At 45.4% G+C, this 21,319-nt stretch overlaps 1 pseudogene; it reads left to right on the top strand.

Annotated features, from left to right (window-relative positions):
• The first annotated feature begins 3,117 nt into the window (after positions 1–3,117).
• On the top strand, positions 3,118–6,091 carry LOC148162692 (nicotinamide N-methyltransferase-like; annotated as a pseudogene).
• The last annotated feature ends 15,228 nt before the right edge of the window (positions 6,092–21,319 follow it).

Genomic DNA, 21,319 nt, shown 5'->3' with positions numbered 1-21,319 from the left:
GAAAGATCAAGGTGATACATCTAGAAGCCATGGAATGTCAAAGATTGACGGCAATCACCAGACACCAGGGGAGAGGTGTGGAACAGATTCTCACCCACCCACATTCTGACACCTTGATCTCAGACTTTGGGCCTCCAGAACTGGGAGAGAATACGTTTCTATTGTTTGAGCCCCCCCCCCCAGTTTGTGGTACTTTGTATGGTAGCCCTAGCAAATGCACACCCACAGAGACTTTGTGGGGGTCCCCATGTGACCCCCTCCTCCCTGGCGCCGGCCTTCCAAGTTCCATCTGGTCTACAGATCCGAACTCTGATCTTTTTCTTCTCCCCTCAGCAGGATGGCTGGACTCTTCTTGGGTTCCACCTTTTCGTGCTGTGGTCCGGAAAGTGTCCCCAGGCGGAGAGCTGGAGGAGGCTGGGCTCACTTGATGTGATTGCGGTTGTGCGCTGTCTCTTGTCCAATGACTGAAGACAGCAGGGTCACACATTTGGTCCAGTTCGGTAGTTTTTACGGTGAAAGGCAATACTAGCATTTGTTACTCTGCCATGGCCAGAAGTGAAATTTCTGTTCTAAATTCTTTGAGTTATTTATTTTGAATAAATTATTTGAACTCATTTACTTCTCTTGACACCAGACAGATCGTTAACCTCGTGAGTTCCAGATTAAAAAAAAAAAAAAAAAAAGCAAGGCAAAAAAAAAAAAAGATTAAATAACTATAACTGGTCCAAGGATACATCTTATTAATGGTAGAGACAGACTTTGAATCTAGGCAGTTTAACTGCAGAGTCCACGCTCTTCGATATTAACCTACAATCTTATGTAACAGGTCTCAACGGATGTACTTTGAATGAAGGAATAGATGGTTATCTCTTCTACTTCGTTGCCCATTTACCTGATAGTCCACCTGCCTGTGAAAATCCCAACATCACATCAACCTAGTATGTTCACTTCTCTTCCACCCAGACTTTTAAGCACTCTGGAGAAAATCACGCTGAACTTCTACCAAGACCGAACTCCTGCCAAGTTATCTGGACCTTTGAAAATAGCTAATAGTTCTGTCTTTCCCTCATCTTTGCCTTCCATTGGCTGTTGGTTCTGCCTTGAATCTCAAACACCTGGACGTCCCTCTTCATTTTCAGGAAAAACACAATTTCCAGCTGGGAACTCTCAGATTCCCACTCTTTTCTCTAAATTTGACTTGCGTTGGCACCTATCCTTGCCTTTTGCTCTCCTGTGAAAATATTTAGCGTTTCTCTCTCTTGTCTAAGGCGTATCCACGTGTGGCTACGGCTTGATGCCTTTCTCCCCCTTTGAGCCGAGTGTTTGGAAGTCTTGTTTTTCACCCCCCTCTCCTCTCCAGCTCACTCCCTCAACTCCAGTCTGGCGTCTGTACTCATCCCCTATTCATTAATTCATGTTGGCTTTCCTTTGATTAATTTTATCCTTCTGCTTTCTTTAAATGTATTTGTTATCATTTTAACTTCTTGATCTGGATCCCTAATTTATTATTTTTTACTGTTCATTAATATCAGTATTTAAGATCACGAGTTTTCCACTGCTGTGTGTCTTATAGATTCTCCTCTGTGGGACTATTTTCTATATATTTTAAAATTTTTGTTTTCCTTTCCTCATTGATCTAAGAGTGTTTAAGAGAAAATTTAAGAATTTCTTTGTTGGTATTCTTTTTTTGTGTGTGGTTTTGTAATGAATATCTGTTTTATTGCATTTTAATCAGAGTATTTTATTTTATATTATTTCTACTTTGGGGAAATTTTATAATTTCTCTGTTGTTTTATGTACGGTAAATTCTTGAATATTCCATGGACAGTCTTAGCAAAAGGTATACTTTCTGTTTTCAGACTACAGAGCTCAATATAACAATTAACTAAATTTGTGTTATTAATTACATTTTAATTTCTTCTTTTTTAAAGAAAAGGTGAACATAGGGAACCTATGCCCTTTCCCTGAGTATGGGCTAGGTAAGTGTTGAGACCCCAGACTTGTCCCTACTCTCAATATGGCGCCAAAGCAGAAGAACTGTTACCGTGGTTGCTTCACGGCCCAGAGCATCCCGAGGAGTGGGAGAGTGATTTCCCTCACTCCTGAGTGGGGAATGTAATAGGGCAGAGGGAGAGAGACAGGCATGGAGGTTGCATAAAGGGGATGTTGTAACTCTTGTTAATCAGTGATCTGGGACCACATTATGCAATGGAATCTTCGTAGGTGCCAGCAGCATGGACCAAGGCCAGCTCCCCGCCACCCCCCGGCACCACATAAATTCCCCACTCCCACCCCACCCCCACTCCTGGTGAAGGAAGACTCTAAGTGATTGAGATTTGATGTCTACCACCCATTTGAATGGGACTTGAAGAATAAATTCAGTTCAGTTATAGAAAAAGTATTTTCTGCATGTTCATTCCATATCTGTAGCTCCAGCTCAGATCTCTCTCTCTGTGCATTCTAGACTTATCTCTGGGTTAGATTAGGCTTTTCAGCCTCAAGCTGAGCGTGCTCAAAACTAAACCCGTCTCTGCTCACTGTCTCATCTTCACCCCTCAACTAAAACCTGTTCTTCTTGTCTTCCTTATTTTTCTAAATCTTGTCCTCATCCAATACGTCATCTGGGGCAGAAACCAGGTATTGTGTGAGGGGGTGTAGTTCAGAAAATGCCAAAGATCAAAAACAAACCAAGGCATATCCATTCTGTTAACAACCATATATACTGGGGCTTCACAGGGGACTTACTTTAAGAACTGGACATGCTTTTAAAATAGTTTGAAAAACCACTGTACAGGAGAGGATGCGAAGCAGTGGAGTAGAAGAGCCTAGAAACCCTTCCACACAAGCCAAAGCCACTGAAAAGCCTGGGGATTGGGGTTGGACTAGAAAGTGGGGTCCACTGCTGGAGGAGGCAGCTGGAGAGGAGGATGGGAGTTGCTGAGTGTGGCAGAGGTGAATGGCCAAAGGGAAGAAGGTTCAGGGAACATTTTTCATTGGCTGTTTTGGTCTTTATCCAAGTATTTGAGGGCAGGCTGAGTGACTGAGCCTGAGCTCCATCAAGAAGGGCCCAGGGCATCAGACTGTCTGCTCCTTCCTGGACAAAGCTCACGATTCTCCATGGCTCTCCAGGAATCCATGGGGCTGGATGTCTACCATGACATTTTGAACCCACAGCCTACCTGGGCTACTTCAAGATGGGCCAGAGCTCCATGGGTGATGAGTTCTTCCATTTCCTGCTAAAATGCTACACCACCACTTTTAAGTCGGGTGCTGGTCTCCTTGAACCCTGGAAGAGGTTTGTGGGAGGAAGGGTGGGCATGGAAATTTTAAATTAGCTGCTGGTCTTCTTCAACCCTAGGGCAAGTTTACGGTGGGAGTGGGGGAAGGTAGCCGGGCAGTTGGCAGGAACTCTGGACTTGGAGATAATGTGGAACCTCCCTATAGGCTGATTTAGATATACTTGATATATGGTACTAGGTGGGATGCCCTAAACATTTCTGAGGCCTCTGGGTCAAGATTTTCTCCTCTCATAAAATCTAAGAGCTGTGGTCTTTGATGGCCCTGAGTAGCCCTGTCTTCTCCCTATCCCTGTCAAAAAGAAGCTGCAAGGATTATCAGAAAGTGTAGGAAGGCTCTTTCCAAATTCAGTGCAGGAAGCTTTTGTTCTCTGCGTGATTACCACTGTGGCCCATGAAAACATCATGGGTGGGTGCCTCTCAGATTTGCCCCCAGGGGAAGAACGATGTTTGGCAGGCTGGATCATTAACATCAAATAATGGGTCTCTTTTCATGATTCACATGAGAAGGAAACATAACCCCATAGCTAGAAATTCCCTGATGAACAACTTCCTGCTATCAAATTTTCTGAAACCTTTGATGCTTGCCTCCATTTATCTGCCACTGTAACCTACAGGTAACACAAACAAAGGGGAAACAAACAAAATGTAGCAGCAGAATGCAGGAGCAGGTGAGCAGGCTTCGTTCAGTAGCGGGTCAGGACCCCTCGGTCCAGCTAGTTTTCTCTCCTTGCCACCTTGTTGTTTATCTTGGAAGCCCCTTGCCAGGGTCCAAATGCTACTGATATTTTGTGTTAACCCAGTCTCTCCCTGGCTGGAGAGAAGGCAAAATGGGAAGGGGAGACCAAGGGCTCTGTGGGCAGGCCTATATTCCCCTTTTAGTCCTGCTAAGAAAGTTTCTGGGAATACAGGTGGTGCTCAGTGAATTGTTTGCTGATTGAGCTTGGAATGTTACTACACAGATGAGAACCGCCTCGAGCTGGAAAAGTGGCTAGAGAAGATCCCAGGGGCATTTGACTGGTCCCCAGTGGTGAGATCTGTGTGTGAGTTCGAGGGGGACAGGTCAGGGGTTTGTTGTTTGCTTGGGATCGCCATGATGCGAGCGTCACTTAACTCCCAGAATCAAGAATTTCTCACGGGGCTCGTGTAGAAATGGCAAGACAGGGGGAGACTAAGAAGGAAGAAAGTGGGGGGCGGATTCCAAGAAGAAAGGAGGACGAGTGAGAGATGAATCCGATAAAGAGCAAAAGAGGGAAGAGAAATAGATGGCTGTAGACAGACCCAGAGCCAGAGGGAATTGTCAAGAACGCCTACCCAGAATGCCAAGGCGTGCCCCCCCCAGCCCCCCCACCCCCGCTGACATAGACGGGTGACCGACCTTCTGATGGGCAGGCGCCCCTGTTGTTCCAGTTACAGCCTCCAGGTGGCGCCAAACTCTCGGCATCTTTCTGCCCATCGCAGGAGGTGGGCATAGAATTAAGACCAGTCTTGCACGCAAGTGAACAGACTCTGCTTACCTTGGATAATTTTAGGGCAGCAGGAAGGTCCACCGTAGCACCTCCACTCCCCAAATACCACTGTCCCCAGTTAGGTAAGACGGTTGAAGTTGTATATTAGATTCTTATGTCTTTTACTTAAGCCTGTGATTTTTTTTAAGATTTTACTTATTTTTTTGACAGAGAGAGAGAGCACAAGCGAGGGGAGCGGCAGGCAGAGGGAGAGGGAGAAGCAGGCTTCCCGCTGAGCAGGGAGCCCGACGCGGGGCTCGATCCCAGGACCCCGGGATCATGACCTGAGCCGAAGCAGACGCTTCACCAACTGAGCTACCCAGGCGCCCCCAGACTGTGACTTTTTAAAAATGTGGAACTGGAAAGAGTAAATCTGTAAGTGCTAGTCCTTACGCATAGCTCAGTATGAATGAGCCCCACATGCTGAGAACAGGTGTAGGTAAGAAGAGAATGTGTGTGGGGAGCAGTGAGGAGGCCAGATGGCGTGGTCAGGAGACATGGGGAGAGCCTGGTGGACAACCACAAAAGTCTGCCAAGCGCATTTTGTAAGATTTGCTCAGCTGATTCCTGGCCGACTTTCCATGTCCTTTTGCACTAGGCTGGGTCGTGTTAAACATGGACCTAGCAGACAGAGAACAGACCAAGCGCCAGGAGTACATTGCCCAGAGAGGGGCTACCGGTGGAAAGAGCAGTGACCTCGGGGTCAGGGACAGCAGCTGGTTTCCTGACTGTGCCCCTCTTTCCGGGACTCGGTTTCTTGGTCTGTAAAGCCAATGACTTGATATTCTGGGAGTCTGTGTGAGAGGCAGAGAGTGGCCAGGAGTGACGTATGCGTCTCACACGATGAGCCTGACCTTGCTGGCCACTCCTTCCTCTCCCCTCAACTCAGAGTCAAGTGGGCTGAGGAGGAGGAGGAGCGACTAAGGAGACCAGTGCACCAGGTGCTCAAGGTTGATGCCCCTGGCCGACTATCTCCTTTCCTCCCTGTGCCTCGAGGCTGCCTGCCTCACCCTGGAAGCCTCCAGGATGCCCTGTGCCACCCCAAGTCCCTGCTCTGGCCCAGGGGCCATCTGGTGCTGGGCGGGAGCTTTGAGACCACCTTCTACGTGGTGGGGGCCAAGAGGTTCTCTGCACTGCCACCAAAGGAGAAATTCGTGGGGGGACGCCCCGCCGGGGTCCGGCGTCACCATCGAGAAGCTGGAGAAGGCTCAGCGGGCAGCTGAGACCCTCCTGGAGAAGCGTTCAGACCACACGGGGACATTCTTTATGGCCCGGAGAAGGGACTGAGCGGCATACTGGGAAGGCGAGGGAGCGCGCGGGGGCAGGACTTCAAGGCCACATTCTGGTCGCCTGCCCTGTTTGCTTTCCTTTCCCGTCAGCCAGCTTTATTTAGAACCCTTACCAGCAAATGCTTTGAGAGTCTTATTATACATGATTGCCAGGTAAATAGGGATGTTTATCTCACACAGAGAGGTTCATAATATACTCTGCTAATGGCCCAGGGTCGGGGAAAGAATTGGACGAGAGAAATAAAGCTGTGCCTCCCTTAGTTTTGAGGGTGGCTCGGTTGCATGGAGTGATGAGGGTAGAGTCCCCCATGATCGCCTAATTTAGGCATTTTGGGGACTGCTCACCTTCTGAGCTCATTCCCCACACGAATCTTCACCCCTGCTGATACAGCGGCCCCGTCCCACAAAACAAAAAGAACACAGGCTTTGGTGCCAGGGGACATGGATTTTGGTACTTGGCTCTCAGCTTACTTGCTCTTGTGATGTCAGGTGGGTTGTTAATACCTCAAAGCCTCAGTGTCCCCATCTCTGAAATGGAAAGAATAACCCACCTCCCCGGGGTTATTGTGAGACTCCCAAAGATAGAACATGAATATACCTGGTAGATAATCATGTGTGCAATGTTGTACGTGTAAGTTTTCACTGACACTCCATGTGCGTGTAACAAGCAGTTCTAAAGGGAGCTGGAGTTCTAAAGAGGTGGTTTTCCTTCTTCATCCAGCACGATCCACCTAAGCCAGTCTGGGACAGGGATGGGGCGCTCGGGAAAGACTTTTGAAGGAAGTAGCAGCAGATCAGTGGGATGTAAGGGGTGACTTGGGAGTAAGGTCTCAGATCAGTGGGATGTAAGGGGCGACTGGGAGTAAGGTGAAAGAATCGGGGGCATAGTCTGTGAAGAGCAGGAATTCTGCAGTAGCAGAGACCCAGAAGGGAAGTAACATGCCATGTTTGGTGAACTTTAGGAAGAACTGAAGACAGCTGGGTAGGTTGAGGTCCTGTCCCTGGTGGTCTCCGATAACCCACCGGGCACCGGCATGGTGAGGCAAGCCAACACTTCGAGCGGGCAGAGAAGTTACCCAAATGGTGATGGTTGGTTTGGGGTAGGAGGTAGGCAAGCAAGTAATTTATCCATCCAACAAATATTTGTTGAGTGCCTACGTAAAGTTAGGCACTGTGCTCGGTAAGTGTCAGAAACTTTGCCCGGGACTGGTCCTCACCGTAAACACAGTTGCAGCACTTCAGCCCTTGATCACATCATGCCCCATGTCTTTGTATCTGTGTATATTTTCATGTGTATATGTGGGTATGTGCACACAAGTGTGTGTGTGTGTGTGCATGCTGGCGATGGTCATAGAGGGTGGGGTCAGATCTATCCATGGTGTTACCACATGAGTGATAGGAGAAACTGACTCTCAAATGCTGGGAGCAGATTGGGAGTTAGCTACCAGAGGAAGTTTGCAGTATGTGGACCCAGAGGCTGAGTGTTAGCACCTCCTCCAAAGACAGCTCCAAGTGCACGCTGGAGTGTGCAGCCAGAAAGCTGGGCTGGCCTGGGAAAGCAGAAAGCAAAGAGGAAGGTGGGAGGGCATACGGCGAGGGTGTCCAGGGCAGGTGCTCTCGGCAGGGCTGAGGTGCCCAGTGCTCTACCTCCCTGCATAAAGTATGGACACACATCGTGGGGTATGTTCTCCCGGGGTCCTGGGGTTAGTTACATGGGCAGTCACACTGGGGCACTGCTGGCTTTCTTACATGATACCACGTACACTTTGTGGGCTGACTGTGAGTAGGCACTGTGTTTGGTTTCATGGGAAGCTAGTGGCCAGAAAGGATTTGTCATCCACTGAAATAACAAGCAACACACTTTTGTTAAGCACTGTTACGGAGTAGGCGTGGCACTCTACGGCAAGGCAGGATCTGCTTGGGAGAGGGACGATGATGGGAAGCACAGAAGAGATAGGATCGGTTCCTGCTCAGGGTCAGAGGAAGGTTTCACGAAGTAAGTGGCAGCCGAGATGAGTTATAAGAGAGGGTGATGGTTGGAAATGTGTTCACACTGAAAGAAACGCTACTGCTAGAAACAAAACAAAACAAAACAAAACAACACATGGCCTTAGGAAGATGCCAGGTGAATGATGTGAGGTTTTCTGTTTTCTTTGCCTAGAGGGTGGACTCCGTATGAGAGAGCAGAGGAGAAGAAGGAAGGCTGGGAAGGTAGCTCAGGGTATTGGACTCTGTGAGCCTCTCCAGGGGGTAATCAGAGTTCATCAACAAATATTTATGTAACATCTGCCATCTGCCAGGCATTGAGCATGCAGGACTAAATACGACACAATTCTTGCCCTTGCTAGGCTTGTAGACAGTTATGACAACAGTGTTAGGAGGGGAGGGCACGCAGAAGATCGTGCCTAATCTGGGGGAGATAAGGGAGGCATTGCAAAGACGTAAGGCTTAAAGTGAGTCTTGAACTAACAGTCCGTGCCCAGTTGCCAGGCAGCTGGTGGGATGGAGGTGCAGGGGCCCGGGGTGCTGAGGCAGGTCAGGTAGAAGCAGCAGCATGGCCAAGGTGGGAGCCACGGGTGGACATCAGGCACGGTCAGGGACCCTCATCGGTGAACATGGACTCTGTGGCCGTTACACGCCCGTCCCTGTTTTGTATTCTGGGGATACAGTGAATGAGTCCAGCAAGGCCCTGGCCTCATTCTACCTGGGAGCAGAAGGGAAGGCAGACAGTAGAGGAGTAGATCAAAGATAAAATATAATAAAATAGAAAAGTGTGAGCCCTAAGAAAGAAATCAATAGGGAGGTACTGTGGAGAGGAACCGGGGCAGAGGGGGTGGGAGGAGGGCCCGTCCGGGTGCCTGGGACAGACAGACCTAGACTGAGGTCCCGCACCGTCGGGCAGTGGTGTGATGGCGAGGGCCCTAGGACAGGGCTGCCAAGCCCAGCAGTGTTCCTCTCTCGATGACGGAGCCCTCCAAAGCTGCCGTGGAGGATGCTTCTGGAAGCAGAATCTACAGGCAGACAGGAGAAACTCTTCTGCCCGTTCCTACCCTGTCTGTGGGCCTCCCCTGGAGAAACCCCCTTTAAAATGTGCCAGCCCTTCTTTTTGCCTTCCAGAGGAGGACCCCAGGCACTCAGACAGACCTCCAGGGGAAATAACAGGCAGTGAGTGGGGTCGGGGGCAGCCTCCTGGAGGACAAGGTAGGTCGTTGTCCTGGCTGCATGTCTCTGTGAGTGTGTAGTCCCAAACCTGTTTGGGGTTGTTTCCCTTGTCCGTCATTCTCTGGACACAAGGGGGCAGTCGAGCCCCGAGCTTGGCAAGCTGCAAGGCCCATGGGCGGAGGACTGTCTTCCCCCAACCTTGCTTGCCTGAGGCCCGCTCCCCTGTTCAAGCTGACCTCTGAATGTGGGAATCAGGAAGAGGAGGGCCACCGCCCACACAGAGCACCCTGCTTTCACTGGCCTTCACTCAACCATATGCAAGATGCGCTGCCCTCCTCCGCTTCCACGACAGAAGCTGAGGCCCAGGAGAGCTAACGCAGATCCACGTGCCGCAGGGCCTGGCTGGAGATAGATGAGCCCCTAAGTGGCTTGGATGGCAGAGCAAGGGAGAGGCACCCCAGCTGGCTGCTGGAGCGGAATTCTTCTGGGCCCTCTCCATTGTGGTGAAAATCTCCCCAGAGTCCATGAAGCTGGGGCAGGAGGGCCAAGTGCAGGGATAGGGTGTAGTAAGCCCATCGGATCCACTCAAAAGCCATTAATGCCAATGCATGTGTCAGGTCCCATGCTGGCGCTAAGAATACAAGGGGGAATTGGATTCAGGCTCTTCCAAAAAGTTCACAATCAGGTGACGGAAGGGCCACTGCAATGCAGTGTGGTAAATGCAGCATCAGAGAGCAGGACAGGTCCTGGGGACCACACAGGAAGTGCCTTCACCTAGATGTGGGGCTCGCGTGACGGAGGTCACAGAAGGCTTCCTGAAAGTCTTAAGGATAAGAGGGTTTAGCCAAGCAAAGGTAGACCAGGGCTTTTTGGGCAAGGGAGAAGTGTGAGCAAGAGATCAAAGTCCAGAAACAACACAGGAGGGAGACTGAAAGAAGTTTCAGTGTGTCTGAAAAAGTTCCAGCATAATACCCTTTAATATTGCAGCCGTTTTAATGGCACACTCTCTGTGGTCTGACTCTTGCCTGACTCTCCAGCCAGTTGGAAGTGTTTCCTGAACAGTTTTGTACATTCCTACAGGAGCCTTGGAGGACTGAGTTTTTCCAGTTCGGGGGCCTGCGGGATTATGAGAAACTGGATGCAGGGGGAAAGACTTGGAAGCTGGGCAATTAGTTTTTGGGTGGGCTTTTTCCTCTGGGACCTTCCAAGCCCCTTTGCCTTAACAAGTGACACCCCTGCAAACTGGGAACTCGTGCGGCAATTGACAAAGGAAGTTGTGATAGGGTAGCTTTAAGAGGAATTCAGAGGTTAAGACTAAGCAAATAAAAACACAAAAACAAAAGGCTAAATATTGATTAACTAGGTTACTTAAAAACTTAGATTGCTGATTGATGGAAGACCATAGCCAAAGTGATCAGGCAGATTGGATGATATATTTGCAATGGATAAAATCAACAGGGAACCAATACCTTCTAGAATATACAAAAAATATACAAATCAAAATATACAAATTTGGACTAGGAGAAAGTCCAAAGAGAAAAAGGAGCCATTGACTTTAAGCCACTGACATGTGGGGGTTGTTATAACACTTAACCTTACCCCACTGATATGCACCTTTATATGTGCTCAAATTGATCAGAGGAAGGTGAAATTTTAAAAATTTTAGGAGGGCCTGGCTGGCTTAGTGGTAGAGCATGTGACTCTTGATCTCAGAGTCGTGAGTTCAAGCCCCACGTTGGGTATGGAGCCTACTTTAAAAAAATTGTCGAACTTTACTTATTTTCATTAGACTGGCAAAAATTGATAAGTAGATCATTCCAAGAATTTTGGTAGGGGTTGGAGGTGTGTATGGGTGTGTTGGTGATTCTAGGAACTCCCATGTACTGTTGGTGGGGATGTAGACTGGTATAGGCTTGCACTGGTGTCTTATGAAAATTAAATATTTAATTGACTGATGGCTTGGCATTTCTACTCCTGGGAATATACCCTGTGGAAATTCCCACCCAGGTCTGCACAGAGGAGACATGGACATCTACAGAAACACTGTGTTGGGGCGTTAGAGGCAATCTGGGTGTCCATCCCTGGGGGAGTAGATTCAGAAAGGAGGGGATGCAAGTCTCAGAATGGCAAGAAGTAACAGCCCACATGTATGCATAGCAATGTGCATGGGCCTTAAGGGCATAGTGAAAAATAACAGAAATAAAGGCATATACATACAAAGCAACAGTACCTAATTCACAAAAATACACATAAAGAAAAGAACATGCATTAACCCCTTAGAAAGTGGGTGTGAGGATGAAAGTCGGGAGGGGATGAAGAAGACAGGATTGAATGGATGGGGTCCCCCCTCCAACACACACACATTCTTTTCCAAAGCTTTCGGACAAGAGACTGAAGACTGACAGCCACAGCGTTTACTTCCGAGGCTGGGTTTCCCTTACAGAATGGGATTCCCACGAGGCTGTGGCATCTCTCCTCAACTTTTTGGAAAGCCCACGTTCAGCCTTTACTGCCCTTTTCCCAATTTCGTAAGCACTCCCCTTTAATCATGACCTCGTGCTTTCTCAAAAACAAAACAAAACACAATGCAAGAGGAACAGAATTACCAGATCCAATCTTAGTCCAAACAGCTTGTACTCAGAACATAAAACGAGTTGCTTTTCCTATCTGTATTAAACAGAGAGAGAAAAGAGTGAAATACATTAGCCTTCTATTTGTATCGCATTAGTGGCAGGACATGTGTGCCAAATATATGTATTATACCGCTACGGTCGGTAATTAGCAGGAAGCAGGGGGAAAAAAAAAATCAATGGAACCTAGAGGATGGGCCTAAATCAGATCATAGCGAGTATTATAAGGAAGCACAGGATGAAGGAATATCACATCAAAGAGGAAGCAAAGCAAAATCATCCATATAGCACAGAAGCAACCCCAGGTCTCAGCTTTTCCAGGTGGGGGTCGTGGAAGCCCCGCCCTGATTTTCAGCCTCACGAGCTTTGGTATTACCACTGGTCACATGCCCATCTCCAGCAGGCTAGCCACCTGCCACCTCAAAGCTGCTGGTTCCTGGCTCTGCCAAAGGCCCTTGAAAGCCATCTCCCTGCAGGTCACAAGCCATGCCACAGGGGTGAGTTGGGGCTGGACACCTCTTTGCTGGATTATGGAATTGGCCCCCGCTGAGACTCGGGAATCTCCTTCTCTCTCCTCAACCGTCCCCACCCGGGGTCTTCCCCCTCTCCCATCACCCCTCTCCTCCAGCGGAGCAGCTCGCCCCCTGCGCCTTCCTCTCCTTCCCTGCCCTGGCCTCCTTCTCAAAGCTTCCTGCAACCCGAGCAATGGATTCAGTGGCCAGCTTAAAATTTGGAGACTCGTGAGTATAGAGAACCGGAGAACTAGAGAACTAGAGTTTCTGGTTGGTCTGTATCTGTGTGGCTGGGCGGTTTCCACCCAAAGCTCCACGAAAGGATGCATGTTAGAGCCCTAAGAAATGCAGTCTTTGTGCACACACAGGGCCCCCTCGAGGACTGATGGAACAGCCTCTCTCCTTCCCACAGAGAGCCATGACTCTAATAAGAGAGGGGTGCCGAAAGGTTGTGGACTCCAGGAAAGGGCTCCCCACCTCCCCACAATGAAGGCTCAGATTAATCATCCCTGGACTCACCATATGTATTCATTAAAACCTAAAGCAGGCCCTGTGGGACCACATCACATTTGATGAGTTATCATTTGACTTGTAATTTTGTTTATTTATTATTAATTACCAAGCACGTGAAAGGCTCCAAATGGCTGGTTCCTCTGATTCTGGGAGTTGCTTAGTTTGGCTCTGCCCTGGATTCCGACCTAAGGGCTCCCACCTGACCTCAGGTCCGGTTTGAGCAGAAAACCAGGAAGAGGCTCGGTGGAGGTGCTTCTCTGCCGTTCCAGTGAACACCACCCCCCGCCCCCGCGACTGCAGGAGCGGGCTCCTAATAGCTGCGTTGTACCTGGTTGTATACGTTTCTTTCTGGGAGATAAGCAGAAGCCATGGAGTGTGAAAGGAGACATCACTGCCTACTGGGGTCTAAATCATTTCTGGAGCATCCCGGGCCTCTGATCTAAAGGAGGCCTTGATGTCTGAATCACGGAAGTACTTTTTCCAGCACTGGAAAGAGCAGCTTGGAGGGAAACTTGCGTGGAGGTGTCTGTTATGTTCCCCGCCATCCTTGCCCCATTTTTGTTGGATCAGGCATCTGTCCTTCGGTGCCCTTGAATGCTTTAACCCCATTGGGTAAAACTGAGTAAAAGGAGCCACGCTAGGGCATGCCTCACAGAGGAAACGGGGGCACCTCTATGGTGCCCTGCATCTCTACACCTGCGCTCATTTCAAAAGCGACTCTGCATCTAGACATGCAGGATTTTTTTTTTAAATCACAAGATTGATCATACATATGGAAATGTTCATAAAAGACATAAAATCTATGAAGATTAATATAAAATGAACACCCAGTAACAGCCCCCAAGCTGAGAAATAGAACACCGCAGGGTCTTAGAAGCACCCCTTTCTCCCGTGGGGTCGACACCCCCTCCTTCCCTTCCACAGCCCACCTCTATCCTGACATCTATTGCTTTTCCTTACAGGTTGCTGCTCATTTATGCAGCACTAAATAGTATTGTGTACTTTTGCCTGTTTGGAACTTTATATAATTGGAATAAAAATGTACATCTTCTTTAGGACTCATTTCTCTCCCGCTGCATCATTTGGAGAACCGCCCATGTTGATGTCTACAGCTATAATTGGTGCATTTTCATGACCGTCTCCTCTAATGTATTTATTCTACTGTTGCTGCACACTTCGGTTTTTCTAGTGGGGGCTATTTCAAAACAATGCTGCAAAGAACAGTCATGTGCCTGTGCCAGATTTGCGTATGACCCTGGGTGTGCAATTGGTGGGCACAGAGTGGGCCCAACTCAACTCTCTTAGTTCATGGCAGCCTGTTCTCCAAACTGGTGCACCAATTTATATGCCCATTCAAAATACATGAGAATATCTGTGATCCAGGTCCTTGGTGCTGGCCGATGTGATTTTTGCCAATTTGATGGCTGTGTAGTAGCATCTTGTGATTTAATCTGCATTCCACTGATGAGATTAAGCCTCTTTTCATAGGTTTATTGGCCATTTGGATTTTCTTTCTTAGAAAGGGTCTGTTCAAGTCTTCTGAGTTGCTCTTTATTTTCACCATTTCGATTCACAGAAGTTCTTTATAAATTCTGGGTCCTGGTCCTTTGTGAGTTTTGTGAGTTGTAGGATCTTTTCCCACTCAGTGGCTTATCCCTTCACTCTCTTAATGTGTCTTTGGTTGAACAGATGTTCTTAACTGTAATATGCTCAAATTTACAAATCTCAGGTTTCCCATGAATGATTTTTGTATCCGGTTTAAGAAATCCCTCTCTACCTCCAAGGTCATGAAGATATTCTTCTATATTACCTTCTAAATCCTTAGAGTTTTGCTGGGCATCTATACTTTTTAATGCACTTGGATTGATTTTTTTGTGCATAGTGTTCAGAGAAAGTCTGATTCCATTTTCTCCCCTACAGATACTCAATTACCCCAGCACTATTTATTGAAAACTGTCTTTTCCCCACTGATCTGGGATATCACCTCTGCTGTACATCAAGTGTTGATTAAGTTAAGTTGATTAAGATCCTACAACTCACAAAACTGACAAAGGGCTCTCTGCTATTTCATTGGTCTATTTGTCAATCCTTATACCAATACCATACGGTCTTCATTACTATAGCTTTATAATAAGTATTATGTCTGGTAGAGCCAGTCCTCCTGCCTTACTTTTCTTCTTCAAGAGTAGCTACTCTTGGCCCTTGACACTGTCATATAAATTTTAGAGCTGGCTTGTCAAGTTCCAACAAAAACCTATTGGGATTTTAATTGGTATTTTACTGAGTCTATAAATCAATTTGGAGAGAAATGACATCTTTACAATGTTGAGTCCTTCAATCCATGAAGTGGTCTATTTCTGCATTTATTTAGGTCTTCTTTAATGTCTTTTAATACAATTTTATAATTTTCTCCATTAATGTCTTGTACATATTTTGTTGGATTTATTCCTAGGTACTTCTCATTTTTTAATGCCATTGTGAATGAAGTTTGTTTTAAATTTCATTTTATAACTGTTGCTGGTTAGAAATGAATTTAGTTTTTTATATTCACTTTGTATCCAGAAACTTTGCTAGACTCTTATATTCCAGTAGTTTCTTTGTAGGTAATTTTAAAATTTCTCTATATATATCATCACTATCTGTTTAAAATAATAATTGTATCATTTTTGTTTCCAATCCTTATACCTTCTATTTATTTTTCTTACCCACTGTGTTGTCCAAGACCCCTGGTAGAATATTGAATAAAATTGGTAATCGTTAGCATTCTCTTCTCTGTCCTCAAGTCTAAGGGAAAGCTTTTAAATGTGGCATCATTAAGTATGATGTTTGTTGAAGTTTTTGTAGCTAATCCTTATCACATTAAGGAAGTTCCATTCTATTCTCAGTTTGCCAAGAGGTTTTTGTTGTTGTTGTGAATGGATGTGGACTTTGAGCTTTTTCCCCCCATATATCTATTGAATGATTAGAAGGCATTTCTCCTTTGATCTGTAAATATAATTTATATTAATTGATATTTGGATGTTAAATTGCCTCTTATTCCTGAAATCAGTCCACCTTGGTCATAGTGTAACTACTAAAAGAATAGTCTGTCAAGTCAGACTGTGTAGGTCTGAACTCCAGCCAAACCACTATCTAGCAGTGTGACCTGGGCAAATTCCTTAACCTCTCTGTGCCTCATATGCTGAAATGAGGATGATCGTACCTACCACACAGAACCATTTGTAAGGTTCAGTAACATGTCCAAAGGGCTTAAACCAGTGTCTAGCACCTAGTAAGCCCCAAATAAGTTTTTGCTATTTTAGGGACTACACAATAATTTGTTCAGGATTTTTGGAGTTGTATTCATGAGTGATTTTTAGTTTGTAATTTTTCTTTCTCATAAATAACCTTGGTACCTTGGGTACTAGGGTTTTGCTGAACCTATAAAATTAGTTGAGGGGTGTTTTCTCATTCCCTATGCTCTGGAAGATTTTGTAGAAGACTAAAACTGTTGATTCCTTGAATACGTGCTAGAACTCACCTGTGAAGCTAGCTGCCTCGAGGGTTTCATGTGGGAACCATGTTCAATTTAAGTTCTTTGATGTTTACGGGACAATTCAGGTTTTGCATGTGTTGTATATTTACTTGGGAACTTATACATCTAAATTTTCAATATATTGTCATAAAGTTATTCATGATGACTAGTTACTATCTTTGAAATGTCTGCAGTATAACCATGAGGTTTCCATGTTCACTCTTGACATGGGGTGTATGTGCCTTCTCTCTCTCTCTCTCTTTCTTTTTTTTCCTTGATCATTCCAACCAGAAATTTCCTAATTATATTAGTCTTTTCAGAGAGCTGACCTCTGACCCTTGCTGATCTTCTCTATTGTATCTTAGCTTTTTACTTTATTAGTTTCTGCTCTGTATTATTATTTTCTTTCTACTTATATCTGTTTGCTGTTCCTCTCCTAACTTCATAGCCCCATTTACATTACTAGTGTATACATTTGAGGAGTAGAGTTCCCCTTAAATACTCTTTTGGCTCCAACCCACCAATTGTGATATGTAGCACTTTCATTACTAGTCAGTTCAAACTATTTTATAATTTTCACTATGATTTCTTTTTTTGAGCCGTGGGTTAATTATTGGTACATTTCTTAATTTCCAAGCATATAAGGATATTCTAGTTATCTTTTTATATTTTGACTTTTAGATTAAAACTGTTCATCAAAGAATTTATTCTATACCATTTCAGTCCTTTGAAATATGTTGAGGTTTGCTTTGTAAGCTGGTGCAGGATAATTTTTAATGGACTCTGTATTCTTGAAACAAACGTGTAGGTGTTGAATGCAGTATTTTATATACATCCATTAAGTCCAATTAATGAATCCTGCTGCCCAGGTATTACATATTTTTACCGATTTTTTGTCTATCTTTAACTCCCCGTCAACTGCCTTCTTATTTTACACTTTTTTTTTGTCCTGACAGGTCTATATTGTGGTTTTCTCTCTCTCTCTCTCTCTCTCTCTCTCTCTCTCTCTCTCAGTTCTTGCCTCCTTCTGAATGATTTTTTTCTTTTTTGGTCATTCCATTTCCTCTACTCTACTAATTTGATTGAGTTATTCTTGTGGTGCCTAAAATTGGAGTATAGATATTTTACTTTGGATCCCACGAGGCACTGGTGAGGATGTGGGAAAGTGACAGAAAGAAAGGAGGCCAATCAGGCTCCACTCATGAACCAGTTACTGCTGTGGGCAGCTGGGACTCACTCCTGCTGGGACCTCTGCGAGAGTGCAGAGAACATGTTATGGCATTTCTATTCTAGGAGCGAGGAAGCTGGCATAATTATTCAGCATCTCTCATCTCTCACTGGGTGAGGGCCTGAGGACTACTGCATCAACTCCCCAGCTTTTCTGACTTGCTCTGTGTAGGGGCCAAACATACTCCTACAACCAGAGAAAACCCTCAGGTTCAGGTCCTTGCAGTAGAAAAATGTTGAATGGGCATGGCCAGTGCCAAGGAAGTATGGGGAGTATACCATCATCTGTTTGGAATGACAATAATGCATTGTTAACTTATTAGTCTAAAGATAATCAATACTTTTACCCTTCCTGGATAATACAAAGATCTAGAACACTTCAACCCCATGTATCTACACTCCCCTGGAATTTATAGGCTGTTGCTATTGTGCCTTTTAATTCCATCTTATTTTTAACCACATATGACATTACTTTTTAAAAATTTTAAAAAGGTTTTATTTAATTATTTAGAGAGAGATAGAGAAAGAGCATGAGTGGGGGGAGGGGCTGAGGGAGAGACAGAATCTCCAGCAGACTCCATGCTCAGCATGGAGCCTGACGTAGGGCTCAATCTTACAACCCTGAGATCATGACCTGAGCTAAAATCAGGAGTCAGACCCTTAACCGACTGAGACACCCAGGAGCCCTATGACATTATTTTTTTATACGTCTATTAGAATTACCCACAAGTTAGGGTCCTTACTTGTTCTTCATTCTTTCTTGCATCTCAGACCTTGATCTTTTGTGCACTGGTATTGTAGAGCTATTTTCTCATGAGGTTGTGACCTAAGGTAACAAAGCAAATACATCATGAGCTGACCACATGGGAAGAAGAACTACCAGTGGTCCACTCTTCCAGCTGTATGGGCGTGGCCTGCTTTCTTGACTTCTTCCATTTCTCCCTCCTTCCCTCCCTCTCACTCTCCCTGCCTCTCCTCCTCCCTTCCTACTTCCTTCTTGCTCTTTGCTCCTTCCAGAGGCTATTGCTTTTGGAACTATGTCTTCACTCCATTTTGTCCACACGAGAAGACTGCCTTTCCAAGCCAATGCCCAAGACATTGTCAAGTGTTTTGCTCACTGCAGCCTGCTGGAATCACCATGGAGTAGAGTTCCAGTAGGAAGGCCACTGGAAAAGCTGATGTGCCCTTCAATGCCCTACGAGGACACCGTTGCTGCTCTGCTCAAGGACTGCTCTCATGTTCACCACCAGGATATTCAATTGTTCCTGAATTCATATTCAAAAGGAAAATAAGACATCCAGGGACTCCAAATAATAGGGATAAAGCAAGAAGCATTTCGGATATACATCTTTCTTGGGCTTGGGATGTGAAGTTCTGTTTTTTTAGCTGCAATTGCCAGGAAAAGGCTTTGAAGGTTTTCGGTTACTTGCTTCTGAGAAAAATTCCACAGTGGACCACTGAGAAAGAAAAAGGGAAAATGCAGTTTGGGATAATGAAATAAACCACACATTTAAATTTTTGTTTGAACTGTTCAGGATCTGATTTAAAAATCTGGTCTTTGTTTTATATGACTAAATAGTTTGTTTTCATAGAGTTTATGTTAACCTTAAAAAAGGAAAAAAAAAAAAAAGCTTTTCTTTCCAGAAAAGCTTCCAGAGGCTGTTGGTTTTGGAAGTGTATTTTCACCACATGTATATTTGTATACTCATGCATTCATAATTATAACAGACATTCATGTGCAGTGGATAGAGGGCCAACATGGGGAGCAGATTTCAATCTACAGTGAAATCTGATTCTGACCATAAATCTTGGCAGCTTCTGAAAAGGGTATGAAAAAATTAATGACGGGATGAGGGCGCAAGGGATACTATAGTATCAAAGCCACATATAAGCTATATAAGCACTATTTTCCAAGTCCCCTGTTAAACTGACCCATGAGTGGGAAGAGGGTACGTTTCCCAAAGTAAGGATTCAATGTAAGGGAAACTATGATTTAAATTTCTCAATACCTTGAACAGAAAACATTGAACAGAACAGATACTATTAAAGAAAACCAAATTACATCACCTAACATATGTCACTTTGGCATTTGATTATTTTGAATTAAAGGCATTTAGAAAACCAGTAGGCCCAAGAAGGGCACTCTGATCCTCCTTTTTCTTCCGGAAAGCAGGAGATAAAAGTCCCATATGAAAGGTACCCTCCTTGTTCCAGGAGGAAGGAAGACATTCTCATTACCGGAGACAGGGAATTTGGTGCTAAGAAATCTGTACACGTGAACCCTATTAAAACAATCCTTACCCTCTCAGTTACTTATTTATCATTTACTACCCTTAGGCCAAACCCTTCTGTCTTGTCAATTCTTCACAGATTGATTGTTTCCTTGTCTAAGGGTATAAAGGCTTCCTGCTCTGGTCACTTTTTTTTTTTTTAAGATTTTATTTATTTATTTGACAGAGACATAAAGTCAGAGCACAAGCAGAGGGAAAGGCAGAGAGAGAGGCAGAGGGCGAAGTAGGCTCCCCACTGAGCAGGGAGCCGGATGCGGGGCTCAATCCCAGGACCCTGGGATCATGACCTGAGCTGAAGGCAGATGCTTAACCATCTGAACCACCCAGGCACCCCTGTTCTGGTCACTTCTTGAGGTCTTCATTCTCTTGTGAAGCCTCCCATGTACATGTAAAATATTAATAAAATTCACACGCATTTCTCCTATTAATCCGTCTCATGTGAGTTTAATTCTTGGATCCAGCCAGAGACCCAAAGATGGGAAAGGAGAATATTTTTCCTCTTCTATATTATTATCATCCCAATTTTATGCACCAAAACTGAGGCTTCTAGATCTCAGAAGTTCGTTTTTCTAACCGCCATTGTCATACAAATTGTTGGTGGCAATTCAGGATGGCAATTTGTGTCTTTTGACTTTGAGTTCTGGATGCTTCCTGCTGGAGGTACTCCACTACCCACCAGTTGGGAGAAGCAGGGTACATCAGCCATGGTGCCCCTGAGCCACTCACAATGACACCTTGTATTGATTCTACATCCTTCCCGTCTGTGACTTGACTTTTGAAGGTCCAACTGTTGCAGTAATCTGAGATGATTTGTCTGTTCCATCTAAGACCCTATGATGGGCAGTCTCACTGCCACAACAGATCTTTTTTACTACCCCAACATTTACTGGGAAGTGTCAATGACCCAGACTGGACCAGGCAGATTCTCTCTCTAAGGAACTGGATTCAGACCATGCAGACCCACCTGGCCAGCTGTGAGGAGATGGGTTAGAAGATTCTGTAAGGTCAGGTGCAGAGACCGGCATTGGGAATGTTCTGAATGGAGCCACGTATAGTGGATGAGTAAGAGAAGCCAGTTTGCGGAGAATCAAGGCCCCTAGCCCTCCAAAGAGAGACAAAAAGAAAGAGAAAAGGAAGAAGAGAAAGACAGAGAGAGAGAGAGAGAGAGAGAGAGAAATTAGTTGCCTAATGAATTTCTGGTTCCTGAGACCCAGTTTAGATACCCTGCAGTGTGTTTCCACTATATTCTCCTATTAATAATTCCTTTTTCACTTGGACATCTTTGAGTGAGTTTCTCTGGTTTGTAGCCGGATGGGCCCTTGCTAAGTTATTACCCATGGCATATAGGGTACTCAACTATGATTGCGTTTGCTGAAA

Source organism: Eumetopias jubatus, unplaced genomic scaffold, assembly GCF_037043125.1.
Source record: "Eumetopias jubatus isolate StellerSeaLion01/CBP00866 unplaced genomic scaffold, mEumJub1_p1.0 scaffold_13, whole genome shotgun sequence".
In the NCBI taxonomy this organism is placed as follows: Eukaryota; Metazoa; Chordata; class Mammalia; order Carnivora; family Otariidae; genus Eumetopias; species Eumetopias jubatus.
This window is presented reverse-complemented; position numbering and strand designations above follow the sequence as displayed.